Here is a 6,072-nt window from a genome sequence, read left to right on the forward strand (position 1 = left end):
GATTTTACCCTTTAAGAAACCATTTCAAATTTCAATATACAAATCATGTTTAGTCATGCAGCATGTAGTTTACATTTGCCAAAAAGTAAATGGTATCTCTATTCAGGGTCAATCCAAAGGAATGAAAACAATGTTTCTTTTTTATGTATCAAACTTTAAGGTTTTGTTACAATAATTTCACTGTGTTCATTTTCTGATTTCTTTCTATGTGTGGATAACCCTAACCTTGGCAATAAAAATACAGGAAATTAATCAATTATGTCAAATGATGAAGGTGCACACCAGAAAATTACATGAAGTGAACAGAGAATTCTGAGTTTCCCTCAAATATGTTCACCAAGTGATGTAAATTTTAAAAAATGTAGATCCATCTTATGATTGAGACTTGTACATATTATGAAGCATGCGCACTATGGCATTTAGAATGACATTACATTGATTGAATTATATGAACAGTTAATGCATACAGTGAAAAGGGGAAGAAATATTTTACTTTATAGGCATAAAGTAACAAACACTTACCCAATTCATCAGAATTTTACTCTTTGAAGAAAAGGAACCTTACTTGCTTTGTTGAGTTGACATTCCTATATTGTCTTTGGTAGGTAGACTAATGGTTTTCCTTGACTATAATGAGAACTTTTTATTTAAGAGTCCTCAGATTGTCCTGATATTTTGGTTAAAATAATTAACTGCATGATATCAAATAATTTGTTCATACAAAGGAATAAAAGATTTTCCAGGTTTCTTCTTTGGTCAAATTAAATGGTGTCCAACTAAAATATCCAACATGTAATACAAGATAATCATCCAAGTTACACAAAGGTAAATAAATGACCTTTTTAAGGTTTAAGTCAAAAGATCAAAGTGAGAAGGACATCTGGTATATTTAATAGCAAAATCATCAAACTTCATGGATAGGTTAATTAAACAAGCTTCATAAATTTTGATTTTCAGATCAAAGATCAGCACAATTTTTGCTATACCATTGTTGTCCATGAATATCTAAAACAACTCTATTGATTTTTCAGGTTAAAGGTCAATGTGTTCCTACTACAGTAAAACTTCATTAAGGATGGATTCTTCTCATATTTCTTATAATCACAGAATCTTGATTTTCTGAATACTCATTATTCAGACTGTGTACACTTATTAAACATCCAAACGAACCGGTGTAATCAGCCTTGATTTTCGGTCAAGGTCGTTTGAAAGTCAGTCCTAAAAATAGTACTTTTACACAGAGAAATTTTGAAATTTACGCATAGGAATAAATTTTGCTGACAAAAAAAAATATCTTGCTCAATAAAATTAAAGTTGTAACTTATTTTTGATCACTAACTAACATGAATTGAGATGGTGGGAAAAAAACATGAAATCCTCAATATTCAATAAAAACATTTAATCCGAATTTCCTCGATAATTTCTTTAAAATTTCTCAGTTTTCATAAATTTACATGAAATTTCATCTCAATTTTTACAATTGATCATATAATGTCAAATATTTAGATTTTTGTCAGATGAGTATTCAAATGTTGAAGATTAATTTACAAGGTAGAAAAGATATGGTATTCATGCTAATTATAGAACAAATTTAGCCCGAATTTACTCAACAGTTTCTGAAATCTTCCATTTTACAGAGTGGTGTTCAAATCTATAAGAAAGATTCTTAACCCCCCAAAACAGGCAATTTGGTGTAATTGTGACACATATATACATTCAATTCTTCGATTTATACATTTCATTTTATGATAGTTTGTACAAATAATATTTAAAATATTTATTTCGAATTTCCTCTGTCATTTTATTCCTAGGAATAAGTTAGGTTTGACAATTTTATAAAATACATTCTGGATTCTTTTCCTATTTTATATATTCAGAAAATAATGCAATTATGCATGGAAACATTTCAAGATAAGCACAATTAAATGACAAGAAAAAGATGTGGGGTCATCATCCTTGATTTTGCTTGAAGGTCATTTGAAAAGTTGATGCTAAAAATAGATTTTTCCCTCCTGTGGAATTGAGAAAATCCAATGTGGTATTTTTAAATTGATGTTTTGAAAAAATGGAGATGTTTAGATATGAAAAAACAATATAAGTCTTAAGTTTTATGTTAAAGCAATGTACTAAAGTAAAAAAATAACAAACTTTTGATCACAAATGACACAAAATATTTATTCCGAATTTCCGCTGTACTCTTTATAAAGTGATATTTTAGTCTTTTACAATCAATCTTTTTTCATTTAATTTTTTTACTTAAATCATATATTCAGAAAAAAATATTTTTACAACCATAGGAAAGATAGATGTTGAATGAATCATTTACAACAAAAAAAATAAAGGGGTATTCATATTTATTGAATTGCCAGGTTAGCTCGAATTTCCTAATTTTAAAAATTATCATTGAAAAAAGAAAATGCTTTCAATATATCATATAGGCTAATAATTTAAGAGACAGGACAGGCATTTAGATAATACATTTTCTCTAAAATGTGATATGGTGTATTATTTTGGAAATAATTGCTGAAATTATTGCCATGTTTCCAAAAAACTTTTAAAAATTCAATCCGAATTTCCTCTGTTATAAAATATACTGGTTTCATTATTTACAAAAAAAGTAAAGGTTCGCAAACGAAATACATGTATATTTTTGCTGAGTTAAAGGCCAAAACTTTATGTTACATTATAGAATCTTTATATGTTTTGTACATGAACTAATATATGACATGTATATAAACATTTATCAGCGCCTACACAATTACAATAATTGTCAAGGGTGCAACATACTAGTATAAGAATCACCAATTGTTCATACAATTTTATACAATACACTATACAATATAGATTTTGAGGCTATACATAAATCACACAATAATAATTTACACAATAAATATGTATTACAATGATTTCTAAATATATGGTATTTCTTAATAAATAAGTGTTATTTTCAGTATTTCTGTACATTGACTATCAAAGGTATATGAGACAAATTTGATACTTTTCCTTTCAAGAAAAAAATACATCAACTTCCTTTCAAAAGTTAACTTATAATTGTTGTATTTTTGGTAGCTAAATAAAAACGAAATACATCTTAAATCTCTCCTGTGTAACAAATAATTTACAAAATCTTTCATTAGGGAGTGTTTATAGGCAAATCCCCTTTTCTGTGGCAAGGTTATGTGCACCAAGTCTCAAGCTGTTAATGATTGGTCTCTCTGTTCTTTTTTTTTTTGGGGGGGGGGATATCAGTGTAATTCACAGCATCTGAAATCATCAAAAACAACAATAACTTGATAACATTTTAGTTTGGTGAATTATGAACCTTTTCTCTTTTGAATATTGATCTGATATTATTTGTTTAAATGCTTCTCAGATATGATTTTTAATGAATTTGAGGAAAAATCTTAACTTGCTGAAAAATGAGAAAATCTTTTTAGTTCACCACTCACTTGATGTGCGAATTTCTTGCTGAACATCTGTTCACCTCCTGAGAGTCCAATTTTTTTGCCTACAATTATAAAAAAAGGATTAAATATATGCATAGCAGTAAAAATGCTGCATTAATTTACATGTTACAGTGTATTATACTTTCAAGTTAAATACTAAAATCTGATTAGTTTAGATGCATCTAACAATCCTTATTGTTATACTTTTAAAAATTTGTTCCTATACAAATCTATACATTTCTTATGTTTTGCTGAGCAGGCATTAAACAATTGATATTAATTAAACCACTGAGTGAGAAGTTGGACCGGTCGATGAAATGTTGGACCGCTTACATGTACATCACACAATTGGTGGAGCTTAATCTAATTTGCATTTGTTGATGTTTAGCAGTGACGGACGTGAAGTTCAAGACAGTACAAGATACATATACATCTAAATAAATATTAAAATGAAAGATATCACAAAACATTTACTGACTGTGTTCTCAAGCAAATAAATTTTGTCGATCCTCAAACCCAATTGTCTGCCTTTGGCCTATCTGTCTCAAGCAGACACTTTGGATCTTGGGTCTGATAAAACGCAAGTTGCCCTTGAACTCAGTCAGTAATATTTAAAATTGACATCCCTTGTATCAGTTGACAATGGTTTTCCTCGGGGTGTCAATTTGGATTGTAGCCCTCAAAAACATGCACTATTTATATAATAGTTAGATACAGTTGTGTTCATATTTCTTAAAATTATGTACCTCAGTAGTCCATCTGCAAGCAGATTTTGTTCAATCATCCTGCCTAAGTCTGGCCTTCAGTCTACCTTCAACTACAAGTAGTCTACTCCTGGGTAAATTAAGTACTGTAGGGCTGTTTGCTCCTAAGAATTAAACATGAACAGTTCTTAGACAATTGTTTTTAAATTAACAAAAAATAGTTATAAGATTAAACATTCAATCTTATCTGTATTTCAGTTATTGATTTATAAAAAAAAAAATGAATGAAGTTTTTTAATAAATATATTTCATTTTATACACCACGTTGTATAACAGTGTATAATGTATTATTTAAATTTGTACTAAAAAACATTTTAAACCTAAAAACACAGAAAAAATACAAATAATTTCTGGACCATTTTGTTTCATTTTGCTCCATGAATTAGACAACTGTTTTGTCTAAATGTTATTGATTTTTCCACACAAAATATACTCATTTTTCACTTTGATTTGTACCCCAACGGAACACCTTACTTTTCTAACAACTTTGATGATTGTTGTGTCTTTAACAAATAAGGCTAGTTAGTAATGTAACTTGTTGTAATTATATACAAGCATTTTTGTGAATAATTATTATTCATAAAACTGACGAACACACGGAAATGATAAATTTTAATCCTCAAATGTTGAACAGTCCCGGGAACATCATACGAAATACATCAATCTATAATATCCTTGCGAATTCCCATTTATCAGTAAAAACCACGTAATTCAATTTCTAAATTATAAATTAAATTGTCAGACATACATTACTAACTTACATGTACAATCTCACTGCACAGTGACCCGACATGACATCAGGCGATCGAGGCAATGTGGGTCTGCAATCTCGCATGTTTGTGACCTTCAACAGTTCAAGTTTCCTTTGGTTGATCGGGTGTCCGGGCATAAAGAAATGGGTGACTTAAAATTGTTTTAATCATCCCTGGGCTTCTACAATGCTTCAATAATGTTTACGGCTTGTATATTTTACAAAACAATCATCTCGGCGTTATCTACGGGAAACGACCTGGACATGTTGACATTCGCTACGGAACTGCGCATTTTATGGCAATTGTCGCAAATCAAAGAAAAAAATCACGAACAACTTAATTTCTTTAATAGAAATAGACTCAACAATACATAAACTAATGAATAAAACAATAATTATTTATTCAGATTGATTAAATATGTAATTTGCATTTTACGACTTCCAAAATCTATGGAGACCCATTGACGACGTAAAATGCTGACAAGAATCCATCCTTAATATAAGGATATCAGAGTGATTTGTTAATTTGTAAGAAATTAGTTATAAAATCTCCCACTCTCTCTATGATATATCAGTGAATGTGCTCCTTAATTTAAAAGAATTTTACATGCAAATCATGTACTGACTTTCAATCCTTCAAAACACAATACAAATTGAATCTTGATATTAACACTTTTAGGTTTTCAGACTTTTAGGATTTCAATTTTAAAAACTTTCAGACTTTTAATCTTTTAAAACTTTCAATCTTGAGGACTGAGTATTTTTGATATTCATTTGGTATGCCATGTCTTTTAAATCATTACCATTAATCCTTAATAATTCAAACTTTTCATATATGTAATACCAGAGTGTGAAAGTAACAGTGTATGTGCAATCTTCTTACTGTTTATCTAAAATTACTGATTTTATTACAGTCAAATAAAATTTTGTGATGATCAAATTTTCAAACTGAATTCAAAAACAAACTGTCTGACTTATACATATTTAAAGTTCACACTGTTGAATATCCATGAATATTAATACATGTTTATTGATTCAGTACATGTATTAGCTATCATTCATACACTTGTTGAAATTCCTCAGGCAATTTTGAAGAATCTCTGTTATAAAG

The 6,072-nt window shown here is 29.0% G+C and overlaps 1 long non-coding RNA gene across 1 annotated transcript; it reads right to left on the reverse strand.

The window, feature by feature from the left end:
* Nucleotides 1-2,197: 2,197 nt before the first annotated feature.
* On the reverse strand, nucleotides 2,198-5,453 carry LOC134245592 (uncharacterized). The gene is made up of 4 exons (XR_009987469.1): nucleotides 4,972-5,453; nucleotides 4,193-4,314; nucleotides 3,450-3,508; nucleotides 2,198-3,264 (listed from the first exon to the last, which is right to left on the reverse strand). It is a non-coding gene; the product is annotated as an uncharacterized LOC134245592 (long non-coding RNA).
* Between the last annotated feature and the right edge of the window lie 619 nt (nucleotides 5,454-6,072).

Source organism: Saccostrea cucullata, unplaced genomic scaffold, assembly GCF_032062105.1.
Source record: "Saccostrea cucullata isolate Sc308-1 unplaced genomic scaffold, CSIRO_AGI_Scuc_v1 ctg21435, whole genome shotgun sequence".
Taxonomy (NCBI): domain Eukaryota; kingdom Metazoa; phylum Mollusca; class Bivalvia; order Ostreida; family Ostreidae; genus Saccostrea; species Saccostrea cuccullata.